General features: G+C 40.6%; 1 long non-coding RNA gene across 1 annotated transcript in view; it reads left to right on the top strand.

The window, feature by feature from the left end:
• Positions 1–26,436, top strand: part of LOC307181505 — a 34,023-nt gene extending 7,587 nt beyond the window's left edge. The window contains exons 3-11 of the long non-coding RNA XR_013826931.1: positions 1,746–1,976; positions 3,856–3,922; positions 7,502–7,732; positions 9,612–9,678; positions 13,258–13,488; positions 15,368–15,434; positions 19,024–19,254; positions 21,134–21,200; positions 24,768–26,436. This is a non-coding gene — a long non-coding RNA (uncharacterized lncRNA). The remainder of the gene's footprint in view (positions 1–1,745; positions 1,977–3,855; positions 3,923–7,501; positions 7,733–9,611; positions 9,679–13,257; positions 13,489–15,367; positions 15,435–19,023; positions 19,255–21,133; positions 21,201–24,767) is intronic.
• The last annotated feature ends 365 nt before the right edge of the window (positions 26,437–26,801 follow it).

The raw sequence follows: 26,801 nt of genomic DNA, 5'->3' as shown, positions 1-26,801 counted from the left end.
AGGAAAAACCCCCATGAGTTTATGTCTCATTACTTCTTGTTGGTTTTCTTAATTTAATTTTTATTTGTTATCACAGCAAATTTGAATACAATGTTTTGTTTGTTCTGGGTGTGCAAGATGTGGTTCTTTTACATATATGCATATTATCTGTTCACCTTCGGATCCATTTCCCATGTGGGTTAGGACACAATGTTGAGTAGTCTTCTCTTGGTATTCCATAGGTCCTTGGTGCTTATATATTTCACATGTGTTGGTGTAGCTCTGTTTTCCTCAATATGCTAATTTATCCAGTCCTCAAACCTTTCCATTTGGTTAACCATACGTTTGTTGATCGTATCTTTGATTGCCTTGCTCTGTGAAAAATCTTCATTGGTATCAATTTTCAGGTAACATCATTAAGTGATATCATAGGATATGTGTCCTTCGCTTTCTGACTTACTTCATGTTGTGATTACCTCCAGGCTCATCTATGGTGCTGCAAACGGCATTGTTTCATTTTTTTCCTTGGCTCCTATTCCATCTGTACATGTACCGGTTCTCCTTTTCCATTCATCTTTGGATGGACGTTTTGGTAGCTTCCCTGTCTGGCCTATTGTCATACTGTTGCAGTGCAGTTTTGCCTGCCTGTGTCTTTCTAATTGTGTCTTCTTAGGTCATAGGCCCGGGAGCGTGCCTGCTGAATCCTATGGTGCCTCGATGGGTATCTGTTAAAGGCAGCTCCATTCTGTTTTCATTAGTGGCTCTTTCCAGTTTAGTCCCACTTAGAGATGAGGGTACGCATTTCTCCACAGCCCCTTCAGCATTTATTGTTTGCAGAATTTTTGCTGATGGTCATTCTGACCGGTGTGAGCTGATACGTTTTTGAAGATTGGATTTGCATATCTTTAACATTTCCTCATGATGAGCATTTTTCCATGACTTTTTTGTTGTTGTTGCTGTTAAAAAGGAAAAAAAAAAACCAGTGCGTGTAAAATATACCTCTTGAAATTGTCTTCTTGAAACCTTGCCCTCTTTTGAAACTTTGGGTCGATTTTCGACCGCAGGATTTTTTTTGAAGGCGTGTGGCACTTACAAGTTTGCAATTGTTGTTAATATTTAGTGACCATTAGCACTGGGTTGAATGCTGCCGCTGTGGGAAACGGCCGCACGGCGGCAGCGTTTCTCCTTTCCCAAACCTTGTTACTAGGGCAGCAGAGCTTTCCTGGAACTCGTGTTCCTAGGTTGTAAATTAGAGTGGAATGTGCCAGGAAAACAACGCATAAGTTTATGTCTCAGGACATCTTCTTCATTGTTATAATTTAACTTTTTTTAATCAGGGTAATGATTAGAATATTATTTGTTCTAGGTGTACACACACTGGTTCATTTCTAATATATATATATATATATATATATATATATACACACACACACACACACACACACACATACATATATATATTCATGTACAGATCCTCTTTCCATGTAAATTAATACAGAGTGTTCAGTAGACCTCCCTTCGTATATGGTGAGTCTCTTATATGTATGTATTTCATATGTATTTGTGTACGTATGGCAGCCCTAACCTTAATTTGCCCATTGCTCCCACCTTTCGTTTTAGATAACCATAGTTGTTTTCTAAGTGTTTGTCTTTCTCTGTGGAAATAAGTTCATTTGTATCAGTTGTTAGATGCCACCCAGAAGTGGTATCATAAGATATTTGTCTTTTGCTTTCCGACTTACCTCATGTTCTGTGATTATCTCTAGGATCATCTATGGTGCTGCAAAGAGCAGTGTTTCCTTGTTTTCCACGGCTGATATTCCACTGTGCACATGGACCACTTCTTCTTTGTCCACTCATCTGCTGATGGCCATTTTGGTTGCTTCCGTGTCTTGGCTTTTGTGCATATTGCTGCAGTGCACCTTTGCCAGCCTGTGTCTTCTCGACTCTGGTCTGCTCGGGTGAAAGGCCCAGCGGTGGGCCTGCTGGATTGAACGGTACCTCAATTTTTACTTTGAAACACAGTTCCTTTGTGTTCTCATGATGGCCTCTTACTCCTTTACACCTCAACAGCAGCTAGAGGGTACACAGTTCTCTAAAACCTCTTCAGCATTCATTGTTTGTAGACCTTTTGCTTAGGGTCATTCGAGTGGTGTGTGTTGAAAGCTTTTCATAGATTAGATTGGCATGAGTCTAATAATTCCTGACGTTGAGCTTGTATCCATTTCCCTTTTTATTTGTAAAGAGTGTGTAAATCTTACCTCTCATAGGATCTTTTTGAAAACTTTGCTCTCTTTTAAGTGTTTTGGCCACTCCCTGCCTCAGAACATTTTTTTGAGGGCAGGTGTCCTTTACAGCCCTGAGTCCTTGTGAGTATGAAGTGACCATTAGCCGTGGTTTAAAGCCGCTCTTGCGGGAAACGGCCACAAGGCGGCACAATTTCTCCATTTACAACTCAGGGCATTTGGGCAACAGAGGCTTCCTGGAAATCGTGTCAGTAGGCTGTAAATTAGAGTGGAATGTGCCAAGGCAAACCCCTGACAGCTTATATCTCCTTACTTCTTGTTTGTTTTTTAAATGTAATTTTTCTTTTTCCTCAGCGCAAATGAGATAAAAATGTTGTGTATGTTCTAGGTGTACAGAATCTGGTTCATTATATCTATGTATCTATCTATTCATCTTTGCCTCCTTTCCCATGGACGTTATTACAGAGTGTTGAGTGGACCTCTCTTGGTATTCCATAGGTCTTTGGTGATTCTAGGTTTCATATGTATTAGTAGAGGTCTGACACCCCCATATCCTAATTTATCCATTCTTACCACCTTTCCGTTTGGTTAAACATAATCTTGATTTCTTAATCCATGAGTGTCCTTTTCTTCGAAATAAGTTCATGGGTATCATTTTTTAGGTAACACGTATAAGTGATATCATAGGATGTCTTTCTTTCGGTTTCTTTCTCACTTCAAGGTGTGTGATTATCTCTGGGTCCTTCTATGGTGGTGCAAACAGCACTGTTTCATGCTTTTCCATGGCTCATGTTCCACTGTGTACATGGACCACTTCTTCTTTGTCCATTCATCTGTTGACGGCCATTTTGGTTGCTTCCAAGTCTTGGCTGTGGTAAATATCACTGCAGTGTAGGATTGCCAGCCTGTGTCTTTTGGATTCTGGTCTTCTCAGGTGAGAGGCACAGCAGTGGGTCTACCAGACCCTATGGTAGCTCAATTTTTCCCTTGAAACGCATGTTCTTTCTGTTCTAACTACTGGCTGTTACCAGTTTACCTCCCACCAGCAGCTACAGGGTACACAGAGTTCTCTAAAACCCGTTCAGCATGTGTTGTTTGTGGACTGTTTTGCTGATGATCATTCTGACTGTTGTGAGGTGAACGCTTTCATAGATTGGATTTGCGTGACTTTATTAATTTCTGATGTTAAGCATTTTTTCCATGCACTTGCCTTGGTTAAAGAAAAAAAAACAGAAGAAAAGACAAAATGTGTGTCAAGTATGCCTCTTGAAATTGTCTTCTTGAAAGGTTGCCTCTTTTGAAGTTTTTGGTCGATTTTCGACCCCAGAATTTTTTTTTGAGGACAGGTGTCATTTACAGGCCTGCAATTCAGGTGAATTTTAACTGACCATTTGCACTGGGTTTAAAACTGCTGTTGGAGGAAGGCCAAAATGCTGCAGGATTTCTCCACTCTGAAATCTGGTTACTAGGTCAACAGAGCCTTCCTGGGAGCTGTGTTCCAAGGTTGGAAGGTAGAATGGCATGAGCCAGGAAGAACGCCCATAATTTTATGCCCCATTATTTCTTGTTCATTTTTTTAATATAATCTTTTATGACAGCAAATTTGATTGTAATGTTTGCTTTGTTCTAGGTGCGCAAGATGTGTGTGTTTTTTACACCGAGACATATATGTATTCATCTTGGGATCCATTTGCCAGGTAGGTTATGACACAGTGTTGAGTAGTCTTCTCTTGGAATTCTGTAGGTCTTTGGCGATTATATATTTCACGTGTGTTTGTATACCTCTGTCGACCCCAATATCCTAATATATCCAATCTTTACAACTTTCCGATTGGTTAAGCATAAGTTTGTTTAATAAATCTGTGATTCCTGTTATCTGTGGAAATATCTTCGTTGGTATCCATTTCTAGGTAACACCTATAATTGATATCATAGGATATGTGTCTTTCGCTTTGTGACTTACTTCAAGTTGTGTGATCACCTCCAGAGTCATCTACGGTTCTTCAAACTGCTTCGTTTCACGTTTTTTCCATGGCTCATGTTCCATCTGTACACGTGCCAGTTCTTCTTGGTCCATTCGTATCTTGATGGACTTTTTGGTTGTTTCCATGTCTTGGCGATTGTAATACTGCTGCAGTGCCGTTTTGCCTGAATGTGTCATTCCATTTCCGTCTTCCTAGGTTATAGGCCAAGGAGTGGGCCTGCGGGATCATATGGTATCTCAGTGTTTACCTTTTAAGGGCTGCTCCATTCTCTTTTCATTGGTGGCACTTACCAGTTTACGAGCCACTTAAAGGTGAGAGTGCATTTGCTCACAGCCTCTGCAGCATGTATTGTTTGTATTTCTTTGCTGAGGGTCATTCTGACTGGTGTGAGCTGATACCATTTTGTGGCTGGATTTGCGTATGTCTAATAATTCCTTATATTGAGCTTATAGCCATGCATTTTTATTGTTTTTTAAAGAGTGAGTACAGCTTACCTATTCAAATAGTTTCTTGAAGTATGCGGCATATTTTGAATTTATTTTGCCATTACCTCCCTCAACACATTTTGTTGGCAGGTGTCATTTATAGCCCTGCAGTCCTTGTGAATACGAAGTGACCTTTAGCACGGGTTGTAAAACTGCTGTTGCGGCAAACGGCCACAGGGCGGCAGCATTTCTACATTGCCTACCCTAGTTACTAGGGAAACAGTACCTTCTGGGAAGTAGTGTTCCTTGGTTGTAAATTAGAGTGGAATGTGCCCGGATAAACACACAAAGCTTATGTCTCCTCAGTTATGTTTGTTTTTTATATTGACTGTATTTATTGTATCGGAGTAATACTCCGTTGTGTACACGGACCACTTCTTTTTCGTGCATTCATCGGTTGATGGACCTTTTGGTTGTTCCAAGTCTTGGCTAGGGTAAATAGTGCTGCAGTGTAGGATTGTCAGCCTGTGTCTTTTTGATTCTGGTCTTCTCAGGTGATGGAGCCAGTAGTGGGCCGACCAGATCATATGGTAGCTCAATTTTTACCTCCTTTCTGTTCCCACTACTGACTGTTACCATTTGACATCCCAGCAGCAGCTAGAGGGTATACAGTTGTCTAAAACCCCTTGAGCATTTATTGTTTGGAGATTTTTTGCTGATGAACGTTCTGACTGTTGTCCCGTAAACGTTTTTGTAGATTGCATTTGCATGTCTTTAGTAATTCCTGATGTGGAGCTTTTTCCACGGCCTTTTTTGTTAAACGGAAATAAAGAAAAAAAGAAAGAATGTGAGTTAAATGTGCCTCTTGAAATCGTCTTCTTGCAAGATTGCCCTCTTTTGAATTTTTTCGTCGATATTCGAACCCAGGATTTTTTTGAGGGCAGGTGTCATTTACAGAGGTGCAATTCTTGTGGATAGTAAGAGACCCTGAACACTGTGTTTAAAGCTGCTTTTGCAGGAGACAGTCACAAGGCTGTGGCATGTCTCCATTCCCAAATCTGGTTACTAGGGTAAAAGAGCCTTCCTAGGTGTAATGTTCCAACCTGTAAGTTAGAATGGAATGGGCCAGGAAAAACCCCCATGAGTTTATGTCTCATTACTTCTTGTTGGTTTTCTTAATTTAATTTTTATTTGTTATCACAGCAAATTTGAATACAATGTTTTGTTTGTTCTGGGTGTGCAAGATGTGGTTCTTTTACATATATGCATATTATCTGTTCACCTTCGGATCCATTTCCCATGTGGGTTAGGACACAATGTTGAGTAGTCTTCTCTTGGTATTCCATAGGTCCTTGGTGCTTATATATTTCACATGTGTTGGTGTAGCTCTGTTTTCCTCAATATGCTAATTTATCCAGTCCTCAAACCTTTCCATTTGGTTAACCATACGTTTGTTGATCGTATCTTTGATTGCCTTGCTCTGTGAAAAATCTTCATTGGTATCAATTTTCAGGTAACATCATTAAGTGATGTCATAGGATATGTGTCCTTCGCTTTCTGACTTACTTCATGTTGTGATTACCTCCAGGCTCATCTATGGTGCTGCAAACGGCATTGTTTCATTTTTTTCCTTGGCTCCTATTCCATCTGTACATGTACCGGTTCTCCTTTTCCATTCATCTTTGGATGGACGTTTTGGTAGCTTCCCTGTCTGGCCTATTGTCATACTGTTGCAGTGCAGTTTTGCCTGCCTGTGTCTTTCTAATTGTGTCTTCTTAGGTCATAGGCCCGGGAGCGTGCCTGCTGAATCCTATGGTGCCTCGATGGGTATCTGTTAAAGGCAGCTCCATTCTGTTTTCATTAGTGGCTCTTTCCAGTTTAGTCCCACTTAGAGATGAGGGTACGCATTTCTCCACAGCCCCTTCAGCATTTATTGTTTGCAGAATTTTTGCTGATGGTCATTCTGACCGGTGTGAGCTGATACGTTTTTGAAGATTGGATTTGCATATCTTTAACATTTCCTCATGATGAGCATTTTTCCATGACTTTTTTGTTGTTGTTGCTGTTAAAAAGGAAAAAAAAAAACCAGTGCGTGTAAAATATACCTCTTGAAATTGTCTTCTTGAAACCTTGCCCTCTTTTGAAACTTTGGGTCGATTTTCGACCGCAGGATTTTTTTTGAAGGCGTGTGGCACTTACAAGTTTGCAATTGTTGTTAATATTTAGTGACCATTAGCACTGGGTTGAATGCTGCCGCTGTGGGAAACGGCCGCACGGCGGCAGCGTTTCTCCTTTCCCAAACCTTGTTACTAGGGCAGCAGAGCTTTCCTGGAACTCGTGTTCCTAGGTTGTAAATTAGAGTGGAATGTGCCAGGAAAACAACGCATAAGTTTATGTCTCAGGACATCTTCTTCATTGTTATAATTTAACTTTTTTTAATCAGGGTAATGATTAGAATATTATTTGTTCTAGGTGTACACACACTGGTTCATTTCTAATATATATATATATATATATATATATACACACACACACACACACACACACATACATATATATATTCATGTACAGATCCTCTTTCCATGTAAATTAATACAGAGTGTTCAGTAGACCTCCCTTCGTATATGGTGAGTCTCTTATATGTATGTATTTCATATGTATTTGTGTACGTATGGCAGCCCTAACCTTAATTTGCCCATTGCTCCCACCTTTCGTTTTAGATAACCATAGTTGTTTTCTAAGTGTTTGTCTTTCTCTGTGGAAATAAGTTCATTTGTATCAGTTGTTAGATGCCACCCAGAAGTGGTATCATAAGATATTTGTCTTTTGCTTTCCGACTTACCTCATGTTCTGTGATTATCTCTAGGATCATCTATGGTGCTGCAAAGAGCAGTGTTTCCTTGTTTTCCACGGCTGATATTCCACTGTGCACATGGACCACTTCTTCTTTGTCCACTCATCTGCTGATGGCCATTTTGGTTGCTTCCGTGTCTTGGCTTTTGTGCATATTGCTGCAGTGCACCTTTGCCAGCCTGTGTCTTCTCGACTCTGGTCTGCTCGGGTGAAAGGCCCAGCGGTGGGCCTGCTGGATTGAACGGTACCTCAATTTTTACTTTGAAACACAGTTCCTTTGTGTTCTCATGATGGCCTCTTACTCCTTTACACCTCAACAGCAGCTAGAGGGTACACAGTTCTCTAAAACCTCTTCAGCATTCATTGTTTGTAGACCTTTTGCTTAGGGTCATTCGAGTGGTGTGTGTTGAAAGCTTTTCATAGATTAGATTGGCATGAGTCTAATAATTCCTGACGTTGAGCTTGTATCCATTTCCCTTTTTATTTGTAAAGAGTGTGTAAATCTTACCTCTCATAGGATCTTTTTGAAAACTTTGCTCTCTTTTAAGTGTTTTGGCCACTCCCTGCCTCAGAACATTTTTTTGAGGGCAGGTGTCCTTTACAGCCCTGAGTCCTTGTGAGTATGAAGTGACCATTAGCCGTGGTTTAAAGCCGCTCTTGCGGGAAACGGCCACAAGGCGGCACAATTTCTCCATTTACAACTCAGGGCATTTGGGCAACAGAGGCTTCCTGGAAATCGTGTCAGTAGGCTGTAAATTAGAGTGGAATGTGCCAAGGCAAACCCCTGACAGCTTATATCTCCTTACTTCTTGTTTGTTTTTTAAATGTAATTTTTCTTTTTCCTCAGCGCAAATGAGATAAAAATGTTGTGTATGTTCTAGGTGTACAGAATCTGGTTCATTATATCTATGTATCTATCTATTCATCTTTGCCTCCTTTCCCATGGACGTTATTACAGAGTGTTGAGTGGACCTCTCTTGGTATTCCATAGGTCTTTGGTGATTCTAGGTTTCATATGTATTAGTAGAGGTCTGACACCCCCATATCCTAATTTATCCATTCTTACCACCTTTCCGTTTGGTTAAACATAATCTTGATTTCTTAATCCATGAGTGTCCTTTTCTTCGAAATAAGTTCATGGGTATCATTTTTTAGGTAACACGTATAAGTGATATCATAGGATGTCTTTCTTTCGGTTTCTTTCTCACTTCAAGGTGTGTGATTATCTCTGGGTCCTTCTATGGTGGTGCAAACAGCACTGTTTCATGCTTTTCCATGGCTCATGTTCCACTGTGTACATGGACCACTTCTTCTTTGTCCATTCATCTGTTGACGGCCATTTTGGTTGCTTCCAAGTCTTGGCTGTGGTAAATATCACTGCAGTGTAGGATTGCCAGCCTGTGTCTTTTGGATTCTGGTCTTCTCAGGTGAGAGGCACAGCAGTGGGTCTACCAGACCCTATGGTAGCTCAATTTTTCCCTTGAAACGCATGTTCTTTCTGTTCTAACTACTGGCTGTTACCAGTTTACCTCCCACCAGCAGCTACAGGGTACACAGAGTTCTCTAAAACCCGTTCAGCATGTGTTGTTTGTGGACTGTTTTGCTGATGATCATTCTGACTGTTGTGAGGTGAACGCTTTCATAGATTGGATTTGCGTGACTTTATTAATTTCTGATGTTAAGCATTTTTTCCATGCACTTGCCTTGGTTAAAGAAAAAAAAACAGAAGAAAAGACAAAATGTGTGTCAAGTATGCCTCTTGAAATTGTCTTCTTGAAAGGTTGCCTCTTTTGAAGTTTTTGGTCGATTTTCGACCCCAGAATTTTTTTTTGAGGACAGGTGTCATTTACAGGCCTGCAATTCAGGTGAATTTTAACTGACCATTTGCACTGGGTTTAAAACTGCTGTTGGAGGAAGGCCAAAATGCTGCAGGATTTCTCCACTCTGAAATCTGGTTACTAGGTCAACAGAGCCTTCCTGGGAGCTGTGTTCCAAGGTTGGAAGGTAGAATGGCATGAGCCAGGAAGAACGCCCATAATTTTATGCCCCATTATTTCTTGTTCATTTTTTTAATATAATCTTTTATGACAGCAAATTTGATTGTAATGTTTGCTTTGTTCTAGGTGCGCAAGATGTGTGTGTTTTTTACACCGAGACATATATGTATTCATCTTGGGATCCATTTGCCAGGTAGGTTATGACACAGTGTTGAGTAGTCTTCTCTTGGAATTCTGTAGGTCTTTGGCGATTATATATTTCACGTGTGTTTGTATACCTCTGTCGACCCCAATATCCTAATATATCCAATCTTTACAACTTTCCGATTGGTTAAGCATAAGTTTGTTTAATAAATCTGTGATTCCTGTTATCTGTGGAAATATCTTCGTTGGTATCCATTTCTAGGTAACACCTATAATTGATATCATAGGATATGTGTCTTTCGCTTTGTGACTTACTTCAAGTTGTGTGATCACCTCCAGAGTCATCTACGGTTCTTCAAACTGCTTCGTTTCACGTTTTTTCCATGGCTCATGTTCCATCTGTACACGTGCCAGTTCTTCTTGGTCCATTCGTATCTTGATGGACTTTTTGGTTGTTTCCATGTCTTGGCGATTGTAATACTGCTGCAGTGCCGTTTTGCCTGAATGTGTCATTCCATTTCCGTCTTCCTAGGTTATAGGCCAAGGAGTGGGCCTGCGGGATCATATGGTATCTCAGTGTTTACCTTTTAAGGGCTGCTCCATTCTCTTTTCATTGGTGGCACTTACCAGTTTACGAGCCACTTAAAGGTGAGAGTGCATTTGCTCACAGCCTCTGCAGCATGTATTGTTTGTATTTCTTTGCTGAGGGTCATTCTGACTGGTGTGAGCTGATACCATTTTGTGGCTGGATTTGCGTATGTCTAATAATTCCTTATATTGAGCTTATAGCCATGCATTTTTATTGTTTTTTAAAGAGTGAGTACAGCTTACCTATTCAAATAGTTTCTTGAAGTATGCGGCATATTTTGAATTTATTTTGCCATTACCTCCCTCAACACATTTTGTTGGCAGGTGTCATTTATAGCCCTGCAGTCCTTGTGAATACGAAGTGACCTTTAGCACGGGTTGTAAAACTGCTGTTGCGGCAAACGGCCACAGGGCGGCAGCATTTCTACATTGCCTACCCTAGTTACTAGGGAAACAGTACCTTCTGGGAAGTAGTGTTCCTTGGTTGTAAATTAGAGTGGAATGTGCCCGGATAAACACACAAAGCTTATGTCTCCTCAGTTATGTTTGTTTTTTATATTGACTGTATTTATTGTATCGGAGTAATACTCCGTTGTGTACACGGACCACTTCTTTTTCGTGCATTCATCGGTTGATGGACCTTTTGGTTGTTCCAAGTCTTGGCTAGGGTAAATAGTGCTGCAGTGTAGGATTGTCAGCCTGTGTCTTTTTGATTCTGGTCTTCTCAGGTGATCGAGCCAGTAGTGGGCCGACCAGATCATATGGTAGCTCAATTTTTACCTCCTTTCTGTTCCCACTACTGACTGTTACCATTTGACATCCCAGCAGCAGCTAGAGGGTATACAGTTGTCTAAAACCCCTTGAGCATTTATTGTTTGGAGATTTTTTGCTGATGAACGTTCTGACTGTTGTCCCGTAAACGTTTTTGTAGATTGCATTTGCATGTCTTTAGTAATTCCTGATGTGGAGCTTTTTCCACGGCCTTTTTTGTTAAACGGAAATAAAGAAAAAAAGAAAGAATGTGAGTTAAATGTGCCTCTTGAAATCGTCTTCTTGCAAGATTGCCCTCTTTTGAATTTTTTCGTCGATATTCGAACCCAGGATTTTTTTGAGGGCAGGTGTCATTTACAGAGGTGCAATTCTTGTGGATAGTAAGAGACCCTGAACACTGTGTTTAAAGCTGCTTTTGCAGGAGACAGTCACAAGGCTGTGGCATGTCTCCATTCCCAAATCTGGTTACTAGGGTAAAAGAGCCTTCCTAGGTGTAATGTTCCAACCTGTAAGTTAGAATGGAATGGGCCAGGAAAAACCCCCATGAGTTTATGTCTCATTACTTCTTGTTGGTTTTCTTAATTTAATTTTTATTTGTTATCACAGCAAATTTGAATACAATGTTTTGTTTGTTCTGGGTGTGCAAGATGTGGTTCTTTTACATATATGCATATTATCTGTTCACCTTCGGATCCATTTCCCATGTGGGTTAGGACACAATGTTGAGTAGTCTTCTCTTGGTATTCCATAGGTCCTTGGTGCTTATATATTTCACATGTGTTGGTGTAGCTCTGTTTTCCTCAATATGCTAATTTATCCAGTCCTCAAACCTTTCCATTTGGTTAACCATACGTTTGTTGATCGTATCTTTGATTGCCTTGCTCTGTGAAAAATCTTCATTGGTATCAATTTTCAGGTAACATCATTAAGTGATGTCATAGGATATGTGTCCTTCGCTTTCTGACTTACTTCATGTTGTGATTACCTCCAGGCTCATCTATGGTGCTGCAAACGGCATTGTTTCATTTTTTTCCTTGGCTCCTATTCCATCTGTACATGTACCGGTTCTCCTTTTCCATTCATCTTTGGATGGACGTTTTGGTAGCTTCCCTGTCTGGCCTATTGTCATACTGTTGCAGTGCAGTTTTGCCTGCCTGTGTCTTTCTAATTGTGTCTTCTTAGGTCATAGGCCCGGGAGCGTGCCTGCTGAATCCTATGGTGCCTCGATGGGTATCTGTTAAAGGCAGCTCCATTCTGTTTTCATTAGTGGCTCTTTCCAGTTTAGTCCCACTTAGAGATGAGGGTACGCATTTCTCCACAGCCCCTTCAGCATTTATTGTTTGCAGAATTTTTGCTGATGGTCATTCTGACCGGTGTGAGCTGATACGTTTTTGAAGATTGGATTTGCATATCTTTAACATTTCCTCATGATGAGCATTTTTCCATGACTTTTTTGTTGTTGTTGCTGTTAAAAAGGAAAAAAAAAAACCAGTGCGTGTAAAATATACCTCTTGAAATTGTCTTCTTGAAACCTTGCCCTCTTTTGAAACTTTGGGTCGATTTTCGACCGCAGGATTTTTTTTGAAGGCGTGTGGCACTTACAAGTTTGCAATTGTTGTTAATATTTAGTGACCATTAGCACTGGGTTGAATGCTGCCGCTGTGGGAAACGGCCGCACGGCGGCAGCGTTTCTCCTTTCCCAAACCTTGTTACTAGGGCAGCAGAGCTTTCCTGGAACTCGTGTTCCTAGGTTGTAAATTAGAGTGGAATGTGCCAGGAAAACAACGCATAAGTTTATGTCTCAGGACATCTTCTTCATTGTTATAATTTAACTTTTTTTAATCAGGGTAATGATTAGAATATTATTTGTTCTAGGTGTACACACACTGGTTCATTTCTAATATATATATATATATATATATATATACACACACACACACACACACACACATACATATATATATTCATGTACAGATCCTCTTTCCATGTAAATTAATACAGAGTGTTCAGTAGACCTCCCTTCGTATATGGTGAGTCTCTTATATGTATGTATTTCATATGTATTTGTGTACGTATGGCAGCCCTAACCTTAATTTGCCCATTGCTCCCACCTTTCGTTTTAGATAACCATAGTTGTTTTCTAAGTGTTTGTCTTTCTCTGTGGAAATAAGTTCATTTGTATCAGTTGTTAGATGCCACCCAGAAGTGGTATCATAAGATATTTGTCTTTTGCTTTCCGACTTACCTCATGTTCTGTGATTATCTCTAGGATCATCTATGGTGCTGCAAAGAGCAGTGTTTCCTTGTTTTCCACGGCTGATATTCCACTGTGCACATGGACCACTTCTTCTTTGTCCACTCATCTGCTGATGGCCATTTTGGTTGCTTCCGTGTCTTGGCTTTTGTGCATATTGCTGCAGTGCACCTTTGCCAGCCTGTGTCTTCTCGACTCTGGTCTGCTCGGGTGAAAGGCCCAGCGGTGGGCCTGCTGGATTGAACGGTACCTCAATTTTTACTTTGAAACACAGTTCCTTTGTGTTCTCATGATGGCCTCTTACTCCTTTACACCTCAACAGCAGCTAGAGGGTACACAGTTCTCTAAAACCTCTTCAGCATTCATTGTTTGTAGACCTTTTGCTTAGGGTCATTCGAGTGGTGTGTGTTGAAAGCTTTTCATAGATTAGATTGGCATGAGTCTAATAATTCCTGACGTTGAGCTTGTATCCATTTCCCTTTTTATTTGTAAAGAGTGTGTAAATCTTACCTCTCATAGGATCTTTTTGAAAACTTTGCTCTCTTTTAAGTGTTTTGGCCACTCCCTGCCTCAGAACATTTTTTTGAGGGCAGGTGTCCTTTACAGCCCTGAGTCCTTGTGAGTATGAAGTGACCATTAGCCGTGGTTTAAAGCCGCTCTTGCGGGAAACGGCCACAAGGCGGCACAATTTCTCCATTTACAACTCAGGGCATTTGGGCAACAGAGGCTTCCTGGAAATCGTGTCAGTAGGCTGTAAATTAGAGTGGAATGTGCCAAGGCAAACCCCTGACAGCTTATATCTCCTTACTTCTTGTTTGTTTTTTAAATGTAATTTTTCTTTTTCCTCAGCGCAAATGAGATAAAAATGTTGTGTATGTTCTAGGTGTACAGAATCTGGTTCATTATATCTATGTATCTATCTATTCATCTTTGCCTCCTTTCCCATGGACGTTATTACAGAGTGTTGAGTGGACCTCTCTTGGTATTCCATAGGTCTTTGGTGATTCTAGGTTTCATATGTATTAGTAGAGGTCTGACACCCCCATATCCTAATTTATCCATTCTTACCACCTTTCCGTTTGGTTAAACATAATCTTGATTTCTTAATCCATGAGTGTCCTTTTCTTCGAAATAAGTTCATGGGTATCATTTTTTAGGTAACACGTATAAGTGATATCATAGGATGTCTTTCTTTCGGTTTCTTTCTCACTTCAAGGTGTGTGATTATCTCTGGGTCCTTCTATGGTGGTGCAAACAGCACTGTTTCATGCTTTTCCATGGCTCATGTTCCACTGTGTACATGGACCACTTCTTCTTTGTCCATTCATCTGTTGACGGCCATTTTGGTTGCTTCCAAGTCTTGGCTGTGGTAAATATCACTGCAGTGTAGGATTGCCAGCCTGTGTCTTTTGGATTCTGGTCTTCTCAGGTGAGAGGCACAGCAGTGGGTCTACCAGACCCTATGGTAGCTCAATTTTTCCCTTGAAACGCATGTTCTTTCTGTTCTAACTACTGGCTGTTACCAGTTTACCTCCCACCAGCAGCTACAGGGTACACAGAGTTCTCTAAAACCCGTTCAGCATGTGTTGTTTGTGGACTGTTTTGCTGATGATCATTCTGACTGTTGTGAGGTGAACGCTTTCATAGATTGGATTTGCGTGACTTTATTAATTTCTGATGTTAAGCATTTTTTCCATGCACTTGCCTTGGTTAAAGAAAAAAAAACAGAAGAAAAGACAAAATGTGTGTCAAGTATGCCTCTTGAAATTGTCTTCTTGAAAGGTTGCCTCTTTTGAAGTTTTTGGTCGATTTTCGACCCCAGAATTTTTTTTTGAGGACAGGTGTCATTTACAGGCCTGCAATTCAGGTGAATTTTAACTGACCATTTGCACTGGGTTTAAAACTGCTGTTGGAGGAAGGCCAAAATGCTGCAGGATTTCTCCACTCTGAAATCTGGTTACTAGGTCAACAGAGCCTTCCTGGGAGCTGTGTTCCAAGGTTGGAAGGTAGAATGGCATGAGCCAGGAAGAACGCCCATAATTTTATGCCCCATTATTTCTTGTTCATTTTTTTAATATAATCTTTTATGACAGCAAATTTGATTGTAATGTTTGCTTTGTTCTAGGTGCGCAAGATGTGTGTGTTTTTTACACCGAGACATATATGTATTCATCTTGGGATCCATTTGCCAGGTAGGTTATGACACAGTGTTGAGTAGTCTTCTCTTGGAATTCTGTAGGTCTTTGGCGATTATATATTTCACGTGTGTTTGTATACCTCTGTCGACCCCAATATCCTAATATATCCAATCTTTACAACTTTCCGATTGGTTAAGCATAAGTTTGTTTAATAAATCTGTGATTCCTGTTATCTGTGGAAATATCTTCGTTGGTATCCATTTCTAGGTAACACCTATAATTGATATCATAGGATATGTGTCTTTCGCTTTGTGACTTACTTCAAGTTGTGTGATCACCTCCAGAGTCATCTACGGTTCTTCAAACTGCTTCGTTTCACGTTTTTTCCATGGCTCATGTTCCATCTGTACACGTGCCAGTTCTTCTTGGTCCATTCGTATCTTGATGGACTTTTTGGTTGTTTCCATGTCTTGGCGATTGTAATACTGCTGCAGTGCCGTTTTGCCTGAATGTGTCATTCCATTTCCGTCTTCCTAGGTTATAGGCCAAGGAGTGGGCCTGCGGGATCATATGGTATCTCAGTGTTTACCTTTTAAGGGCTGCTCCATTCTCTTTTCATTGGTGGCACTTACCAGTTTACGAGCCACTTAAAGGTGAGAGTGCATTTGCTCACAGCCTCTGCAGCATGTATTGTTTGTATTTCTTTGCTGAGGGTCATTCTGACTGGTGTGAGCTGATACCATTTTGTGGCTGGATTTGCGTATGTCTAATAATTCCTTATATTGAGCTTATAGCCATGCATTTTTATTGTTTTTTAAAGAGTGAGTACAGCTTACCTATTCAAATAGTTTCTTGAAGTATGCGGCATATTTTGAATTTATTTTGCCATTACCTCCCTCAACACATTTTGTTGGCAGGTGTCATTTATAGCCCTGCAGTCCTTGTGAATACGAAGTGACCTTTAGCACGGGTTGTAAAACTGCTGTTGCGGCAAACGGCCACAGGGCGGCAGCATTTCTACATTGCCTACCCTAGTTACTAGGGAAACAGTACCTTCTGGGAAGTAGTGTTCCTTGGTTGTAAATTAGAGTGGAATGTGCCCGGATAAACACACAAAGCTTATGTCTCCTCAGTTATGTTTGTTTTTTATATTGACTGTATTTATTGTATCGGAGTAATACTCCGTTGTGTACACGGACCACTTCTTTTTCGTGCATTCATCGGTTGATGGACCTTTTGGTTGTTCCAAGTCTTGGCTAGGGTAAATAGTGCTGCAGTGTAGGATTGTCAGCCTGTGTCTTTTTGATTCTGGTCTTCTCAGGTGATGGAGCCAGTAGTGGGCCGACCAGATCATATGGTAGCTCAATTTTTACCTCCTTTCTGTTCCCACTACTGACTGTTACCATTTGACATCCCAGCAGCAGCTAGAGGGTATACAGTTGTCTAAAACCCCTTGAGCATTTATTGTTTGGAGATTTTTTGCTGATGAACGTTCTGACTGTTGTCCCGTAAACGTTTTTGTAGATTGCATTTGCATGTCTTTAGTAATTCCTGATGTGGAGCTTTTTCCACGGCCTTTTTTGTTAAACGGAAATAAAGAAAAAAAGAAAGAATGTGAGTTAAATGTGCCTCTTGAAATCGTCTTCTTGCAAGATTGCCCTCTTTTGAATTTTTTCGTCGATATTCGAACCCAGGATTTTTTTGAGGGCAGGTGTCATTTACAGAGGTGCAATTCTTGTGGATAGTAAGAGACCCTGAACACTGTGTTTAAAGCTGCTTTTGCAGGAGACAGTCACAAGGCTGTGGCATGTCTCCATTCCCAAATCTGGTTACTAGGGTAAAAGAGCCTTCCTAGGTGTAATGTTCCAACCTGTAAGTTAGAATGGAATGGGCCAGGAAAAACCCCCATGAGTTTATGTCTCATTACTTCTTGTTGGTTTTCTTAATTTAATTTTTATTTGTTATCACAGCAAATTTGAATACAATGTTTTGTTTGTTCTGGGTGTGCAAGATGTGGTTCTTTTACATATATGCATATTATCTGTTCACCTTCGGATCCATTTCCCATGTGGGTTAGGACACAATGTTGAGTAGTCTTCTCTTGGTATTCCATAGGTCCTTGGTGCTTATATATTTCACATGTGTTGGTGTAGCTCTGTTTTCCTCAATATGCTAATTTATCCAGTCCTCAAACCTTTCCATTTGGTTAACCATACGTTTGTTGATCGTATCTTTGATTGCCTTGCTCTGTGAAAAATCTTCATTGGTATCAATTTTCAGGTAACATCATTAAGTGATGTCATAGGATATGTGTCCTTCGCTTTCTGACTTACTTCATGTTGTGATTACCTCCAGGCTCATCTATGGTGCTGCAAACGGCATTGTTTCATTTTTTTCCTTGGCTCCTATTCCATCTGTACATGTACCGGTTCTCCTTTTCCATTCATCTTTGGATGGACGTTTTGGTAGCTTCCCTGTCTGGCCTATTGTCATACTGTTGCAGTGCAGTTTTGCCTGCCTGTGTCTTTCTAATTGTGTCTTCTTAGGTCATAGGCCCGGGAGCGTGCCTGCTGAATCCTATGGTGCCTCGATGGGTATCTGTTAAAGGCAGCTCCATTCTGTTTTCATTAGTGGCTCTTTCCAGTTTAGTCCCACTTAGAGATGAGGGTACGCATTTCTCCACAGCCCCTTCAGCATTTATTGTTTGCAGAATTTTTGCTGATGGTCATTCTGACCGGTGTGAGCTGATACGTTTTTGAAGATTGGATTTGCATATCTTTAACATTTCCTCATGATGAGCATTTTTCCATGACTTTTTTGTTGTTGTTGCTGTTAAAAAGGAAAAAAAAAAACCAGTGCGTGTAAAATATACCTCTTGAAATTGTCTTCTTGAAACCTTGCCCTCTTTTGAAACTTTGGGTCGATTTTCGACCGCAGGATTTTTTTTGAAGGCGTGTGGCACTTACAAGTTTGCAATTGTTGTTAATATTTAGTGACCATTAGCACTGGGTTGAATGCTGCCGCTGTGGGAAACGGCCGCACGGCGGCAGCGTTTCTCCTTTCCCAAACCTTGTTACTAGGGCAGCAGAGCTTTCCTGGAACTCGTGTTCCTAGGTTGTAAATTAGAGTGGAATGTGCCAGGAAAACAACGCATAAGTTTATGTCTCAGGACATCTTCTTCATTGTTATAATTTAACTTTTTTTAATCAGGGTAATGATTAGAATATTATTTGTTCTAGGTGTACACACACTGGTTCATTTCTAATATATATATATATATATATATATATATATATATACACACACACACACACACACACACACATACATATATATATTCATGTACAGATCCTCTTTCCATGTAAATTAATACAGAGTGTTCAGTAGACCTCCCTTCGTATATGGTGAGTCTCTTATATGTATGTATTTCATATGTATTTGTGTACGTATGGCAGCCCTAACCTTAATTTGCCCATTGCTCCCACCTTTCGTTTTAGATAACCATAGTTGTTTTCTAAGTGTTTGTCTTTCTCTGTGGAAATAAGTTCATTTGTATCAGTTGTTAGATGCCACCCAGAAGTGGTATCATAAGATATTTGTCTTTTGCTTTCCGACTTACCTCATGTTCTGTGATTATCTCTAGGATCATCTATGGTGCTGCAAAGAGCAGTGTTTCCTTGTTTTCCACGGCTGATATTCCACTGTGCACATGGACCACTTCTTCTTTGTCCACTCATCTGCTGATGGCCATTTTGGTTGCTTCCGTGTCTTGGCTTTTGTGCATATTGCTGCAGTGCACCTTTGCCAGCCTGTGTCTTCTCGACTCTGGTCTGCTCGGGTGAAAGGCCCAGCGGTGGGCCTGCTGGATTGAACGGTACCTCAATTTTTACTTTGAAACACAGTTCCTTTGTGTTCTCATGATGGCCTCTTACTCCTTTACACCTCAACAGCAGCTAGAGGGTACACAGTTCTCTAAAACCTCTTCAGCATTCATTGTTTGTAGACCTTTTGCTTAGGGTCATTCGAGTGGTGTGTGTTGAAAGCTTTTCATAGATTAGATTGGCATGAGTCTAATAATTCCTGACGTTGAGCTTGTATCCATTTCCCTTTTTATTTGTAAAGAGTGTGTAAATCTTACCTCTCATAGGATCTTTTTGAAAACTTTGCTCTCTTTTAAGTGTTTTGGCCACTCCCTGCCTCAGAACATTTTTTTGAGGGCAGGTGTCCTTTACAGCCCTGAGTCCTTGTGAGTATGAAGTGACCATTAGCCGTGGTTTAAAGCCGCTCTTGCGGGAAACGGCCACAAGGCGGCACAATTTCTCCATTTACAACTCAGGGCATTTGGGCAACAGAGGCTTCCTGGAAATCGTGTCAGTAGGCTGTAAATTAGAGTGGAATGTGCCAAGGCAAACCCCTGACAGCTTATATCTCCTTACTTCTTGTTTGTTTTTTAAATGTAATTTTTCTTTTTCCTCAGCGCAAATGAGATAAAAATGTTGTGTATGTTCTAGGTGTACAGAATCTGGTTCATTATATCTATGTATCTATCTATTCATCTTTGCCTCCTTTCCCATGGACGTTATTACAGAGTGTTGAGTGGACCTCTCTTGGTATTCCATAGGTCTTTGGTGATTCTAGGTTTCATATGTATTAGTAGAGGTCTGACACCCCCATATCCTAATTTATCCATTCTTACCACCTTTCCGTTTGGTTAAACATAATCTTGATTTCTTAATCCATGAGTGTCCTTTTCTTCGAAATAAGTTCATGGGTATCATTTTTTAGGTAACACGTATAAGTGATATCATAGGATGTCTTTCTTTCGGTTTCTTTCTCACTTCAAGGTGTGTGATTATCTCTGGGTCCTTCTATGGTGGTGCAAACAGCACTGTTTCATGCTTTTCCATGGCTCATGTTCCACTGTGTACATGGACCACTTCTTCTTTGTCCATTCATCTGTTGACGGCCATTTTGGTTGCTTCCAAGTCTTGGCTGTGGTAAATATCACTGCAGTGTAGGATTGCCAGCCTGTGTCTTTTGGATTCTGGTCTTCTCAGGTGAGAGGCACAGCAGTGGGTCTACCAGACCCTATGGTAGCTCAATTTTTCCCTTGAAACGCATGTTCTTTCTGTTCTAACTACTGGCTGTTACCAGTTTACCTCCCACCAGCAGCTACAGGGTACACAGAGTTCTCTAAAACCCGTTCAGCATGTGTTGTTTGTGGACTGTTTTGCTGATGATCATTCTGACTGTTGTGAGGTGAACGCTTTCATAGATTGGATTTGCGTGACTTTATTAATTTCTGATGTTAAGCATTTTTTCCATGCACTTGCCTTGGTTAAAGAAAAAAAAACAGAAGAAAAGACAAAATGTGTGTCAAGTATGCCTCTTGAAATTGTCTTCTTGAAAGGTTGCCTCTTTTGAAGTTTTTGGTCGATTTTCGACCCCAGAATTTTTTTTTGAGGACAGGTGTCATTTACAGGCCTGCAATTCAGGTGAATTTTAACTGACCATTTGCACTGGGTTTAAAACTGCTGTTGGAGGAAGGCCAAAATGCTGCAGGATTTCTCCACTCTGAAATCTGGTTACTAGGTCAACAGAGCCTTCCTGGGAGCTGTGTTCCAAGGTTGGAAGGTAGAATGGCATGAGCCAGGAAGAACGCCCATAATTTTATGCCCCATTATTTCTTGTTCATTTTTTTAATATAATCTTTTATGACAGCAAATTTGATTGTAATGTTTGCTTTGTTCTAGGTGCGCAAGATGTGTGTGTTTTTTACACCGAGACATATATGTATTCATCTTGGGATCCATTTGCCAGGTAGGTTATGACACAGTGTTGAGTAGTCTTCTCTTGGAATTCTGTAGGTCTTTGGCGATTATATATTTCACGTGTGTTTGTATACCTCTGTCGACCCCAATATCCTAATATATCCAATCTTTACAACTTTCCGATTGGTTAAGCATAAGTTTGTTTAATAAATCTGTGATTCCTGTTATCTGTGGAAATATCTTCGTTGGTATCCATTTCTAGGTAACACCTATAATTGATATCATAGGATATGTGTCTTTCGCTTTGTGACTTACTTCAAGTTGTGTGATCACCTCCAGAGTCATCTACGGTTCTTCAAACTGCTTCGTTTCACGTTTTTTCCATGGCTCATGTTCCATCTGTACACGTGCCAGTTCTTCTTGGTCCATTCGTATCTTGATGGACTTTTTGGTTGTTTCCATGTCTTGGCGATTGTAATACTGCTGCAGTGCCGTTTTGCCTGAATGTGTCATTCCATTTCCGTCTTCCTAGGTTATAGGCCAAGGAGTGGGCCTGCGGGATCATATGGTATCTCAGTGTTTACCTTTTAAGGGCTGCTCCATTCTCTTTTCATTGGTGGCACTTACCAGTTTACGAGCCACTTAAAGGTGAGAGTGCATTTGCTCACAGCCTCTGCAGCATGTATTGTTTGTATTTCTTTGCTGAGGGTCATTCTGACTGGTGTGAGCTGATACCATTTTGTGGCTGGATTTGCGTATGTCTAATAATTCCTTATATTGAGCTTATAGCCATGCATTTTTATTGTTTTTTAAAGAGTGAGTACAGCTTACCTATTCAAATAGTTTCTTGAAGTATGCGGCATATTTTGAATTTATTTTGCCATTACCTCCCTCAACACATTTTGTTGGCAGGTGTCATTTATAGCCCTGCAGTCCTTGTGAATACGAAGTGACCTTTAGCACGGGTTGTAAAACTGCTGTTGCGGCAAACGGCCACAGGGCGGCAGCATTTCTACATTGCCTACCCTAGTTACTAGGGAAACAGTACCTTCTGGGAAGTAGTGTTCCTTGGTTGTAAATTAGAGTGGAATGTGCCCGGATAAACACACAAAGCTTATGTCTCCTCAGTTATGTTTGTTTTTTATATTGACTGTATTTATTGTATCGGAGTAATACTCCGTTGTGTACACGGACCACTTCTTTTTCGTGCATGGACCTTTTGGTTGTTCCAAGTCTTGGCTAGGGTAAATAGTGCTGCAGTGTAGGATTGTCAGCCTGTGTCTTTTTGATTCTGGTCTTCTCAGGTGATGGAGCCAGTAGTGGGCCGACCAGATCATATGGTAGCTCAATTTTTACCTCCTTTCTGTTCCCACTACTGACTGTTACCATTTGACATCCCAGCAGCAGCTAGAGGGTATACAGTTGTCTAAAACCCCTTGAGCATTTATTGTTTGGAGATTTTTTGCTGATGAACGTTCTGACTGTTGTCCCGTAAACGTTTTTGTAGATTGCATTTGCATGTCTTTAGTAATTCCTGATGTGGAGCTTTTTCCACGGCCTTTTTTGTTAAACGGAAATAAAGAAAAAAAGAAAGAATGTGAGTTAAATGTGCCTCTTGAAATCGTCTTCTTGAAAGATTGCCCTCTTTTGAATTTTTTCGTCGATATTCGAACCCAGGATTTTTTTGAGGGCAGGTGTCATTTACAGAGGTGCAATTCTTGTGGATAGTAAGAGACCCTGAACACTGTGTTTAAAGCTGCTTTTGCAGGAGACAGTCACAAGGCTGTGGCATGTCTCCATTCCCAAATCTGGTTACTAGGGTAAAAGAGCCTTCCTAGGTGTAATGTTCCAACCTGTAAGTTAGAATGGAATGGGCCAGGAAAAACCCCCATGAGTTTATGTCTCATTACTTCTTGTTGGTTTTCTTAATTTAATTTTTATTTGTTATCACAGCAAATTTGAATACAATGTTTTGTTTGTTCTGGGTGTGCAAGATGTGGTTCTTTTACATATATGCATATTATCTGTTCACCTTCGGATCCATTTCCCATGTGGGTTAGGACACAATGTTGAGTAGTCTTCTCTTGGTATTCCATAGGTCCTTGGTGCTTATATATTTCACATGTGTTGGTGTAGCTCTGTTTTCCTCAATATGCTAATTTATCCAGTCCTCAAACCTTTCCATTTGGTTAACCATACGTTTGTTGATCGTATCTTTGATTGCCTTGCTCTGTGAAAAATCTTCATTGGTATCAATTTTCAGGTAACATCATTAAGTGATATCATAGGATATGTGTCCTTCGCTTTCTGACTTACTTCATGTTGTGATTACCTCCAGGCTCATCTATGGTGCTGCAAACGGCATTGTTTCATTTTTTTCCTTGGCTCCTATTCCATCTGTACATGTACCGGTTCTCCTTTTCCATTCATCTTTGGATGGACGTTTTGGTAGCTTCCCTGTCTGGCCTATTGTCATACTGTTGCAGTGCAGTTTTGCCTGCCTGTGTCTTTCTAATTGTGTCTTCTTAGGTCATAGGCCCGGGAGCGTGCCTGCTGAATCCTATGGTGCCTCGATGGGTATCTGTTAAAGGCAGCTCCATTCTGTTTTCATTAGTGGCTCTTTCCAGTTTAGTCCCACTTAGAGATGAGGGTACGCATTTCTCCACAGCCCCTTCAGCATTTATTGTTTGCAGAATTTTTGCTGATGGTCATTCTGACCGGTGTGAGCTGATACGTTTTTGAAGATTGGATTTGCATATCTTTAACATTTCCTCATGATGAGCATTTTTCCATGACTTTTTTGTTGTTGTTGCTGTTAAAAAGGAAAAAAAAAAACCAGTGCGTGTAAAATATACCTCTTGAAATTGTCTTCTTGAAACCTTGCCCTCTTTTGAAACTTTGGGTCGATTTTCGACCGCAGGATTTTTTTTGAAGGCGTGTGGCACTTACAAGTTTGCAATTGTTGTTAATATTTAGTGACCATTAGCACTGGGTTGAATGCTGCCGCTGTGGGAAACGGCCGCACGGCGGCAGCGTTTCTCCTTTCCCAAACCTTGTTACTAGGGCAGCAGAGCTTTCCTGGAACTCGTGTTCCTAGGTTGTAAATTAGAGTGGAATGTGCCAGGAAAACAACGCATAAGTTTATGTCTCAGGACATCTTCTTCATTGTTATAATTTAACTTTTTTTAATCAGGGTAATGATTAGAATATTATTTGTTCTAGGTGTACACACACTGGTTCATTTCTAATATATATATATATATACATATATATATACACACACACACACACACACACATACATATATCTATTCATGTACAGATCCTCTTTCCATGTAAATTAATACAGAGTGTTCAGTAGACCTCCCTTCGTATATGGTGAGTCTCTTATATGTATGTATTTCATATGTATTTGTGTACGTATGGCAGCCCTAACCTTAATTTGCCCATTGCTCCCACCTTTCGTTTTAGATAACCATAGTTGTTTTCTAAGTGTTTGTCTTTCTCTGTGGAAATAAGTTCATTTGTATCAGTTGTTAGATGCCACCCAGAAGTGATATCATAAGATATTTGTCTTTTGCTTTCCGACTTACCTCATGTTCTGTGATTATCTCTAGGATCATCTATGGTGCTGCAAAGAGCAGTGTTTCCTTGTTTTCCACGGCTGATATTCCACTGTGCACATGGACCACTTCTTTGTCCACTCATCTGCTGATGGCCATTTTGGTTGCTTCCGTGTCTTGGCTTTTGTGCATATTGCTGCAGTGCACCTTTGCCAGCCTGTGTCTTCTCGACTCTGGTCTGCTCGGGTGAAAGGCCCAGCGGTGGGCCTGCTGGATTGAACGGTACCTCAATTTTTACTTTGAAACACAGTTCCTTTGTGTTCTCATGATGGCCTCTTACTCCTTTACACCTCAACAGCAGCTAGAGGGTACACAGTTCTCTAAAACCTCTTCAGCATTCATTGTTTGTAGACCTTTTGCTTAGGGTCATTCGAGTGGTGTGTGTTGAAAGCTTTTCATAGATTAGATTGGCATGAGTCTAATAATTCCTGACGTTGAGCTTGTATCCATTTCCCTTTTTATTTGTAAAGAGTGTGTAAATCTTACCTCTCATAGGATCTTTTTGAAAACTTTGCTCTCTTTTAAGTGTTTTGGCCACTCCCTGCCTCAGAACATTTTTTTGAGGGCAGGTGTCCTTTACAGCCCTGAGTCCTTGTGAGTATGAAGTGACCATTAGCCGTGGTTTAAAGCCGCTCTTGCGGGAAACGGCCACAAGGCGGCACAATTTCTCCATTTACAACTCAGGGCATTTGGGCAACAGAGGCTTCCTGGAAATCGTGTCAGTAGGCTGTAAATTAGAGTGGAATGTGCCAAGGCAAACCCCTGACAGCTTATATCTCCTTACTTCTTGTTTGTTTTTTAAATGTAATTTTTCTTTTTCCTCAGCGCAAATGAGATAAAAATGTTGTGTATGTTCTAGGTGTACAGAATCTGGTTCATTATATCTATGTATCTATCTATTCATCTTTGCCTCCTTTCCCATGGACGTTATTACAGAGTGTTGAGTGGACCTCTCTTGGTATTCCATAGGTCTTTGGTGATTCTAGGTTTCATATGTATTAGTAGAGGTCTGACACCCCCATATCCTAATTTATCCATTCTTACCACCTTTCCGTTTGGTTAAACATAATCTTGATTTCTTAATCCATGAGTGTCCTTTTCTTCGAAATAAGTTCATGGGTATCATTTTTTAGGTAACACGTATAAGTGATATCATAGGATGTCTTTCTTTCGGTTTCTTTCTCACTTCAAGGTGTGTGATTATCTCTGGGTCCTTCTATGGTGGTGCAAACAGCACTGTTTCATGCTTTTCCATGGCTCATGTTCCACTGTGTACATGGACCACTTCTTCTTTGTCCATTCATCTGTTGACGGCCATTTTGGTTGCTTCCAAGTCTTGGCTGTGGTAAATATCACTGCAGTGTAGGATTGCCAGCCTGTGTCTTTTGGATTCTGGTCTTCTCAGGTGAGAGGCACAGCAGTGGGTCTACCAGACCCTATGGTAGCTCAATTTTTCCCTTGAAACGCATGTTCTTTCTGTTCTAACTACTGGCTGTTACCAGTTTACCTCCCACCAGCAGCTACAGGGTACACAGAGTTCTCTAAAACCCGTTCAGCATGTGTTGTTTGTGGACTGTTTTGCTGATGATCATTCTGACTGTTGTGAGGTGAACGCTTTCATAGATTGGATTTGCGTGACTTTATTAATTTCTGATGTTAAGCATTTTTTCCATGCACTTGCCTTGGTTAAAGAAAAAAAAACAGAAGAAAAGACAAAATGTGTGTCAAGTATGCCTCTTGAAATTGTCTTCTTGAAAGGTTGCCTCTTTTGAAGTTTTTGGTCAATTTTCGACCCCAGAATTTTTTTTTGAGGACAGGTGTCATTTACAGGCCTGCAATTCAGGTGAATTTTAACTGACCATTTGCACTGGGTTTAAAACTGCTGTTGGAGGAAGGCCAAAATGCTGCAGGATTTCTCCACTCTGAAATCTGGTTACTAGGTCAACAGAGCCTTCCTGGGAGCTGTGTTCCAAGGTTGGAAGGTAGAATGGCATGAGCCAGGAAGAACGCCCATAATTTTATGCCCCA

Source organism: Stenella coeruleoalba, assembly GCF_951394435.1.
Source record: "Stenella coeruleoalba genome assembly, contig: scaffold_46, whole genome shotgun sequence".
In the NCBI taxonomy this organism is placed as follows: domain Eukaryota; kingdom Metazoa; phylum Chordata; class Mammalia; order Artiodactyla; family Delphinidae; genus Stenella; species Stenella coeruleoalba.
The sequence above is the reverse complement of the archived record's forward strand: the minus strand, read 5'-3'. Positions and strand labels throughout refer to the sequence as shown.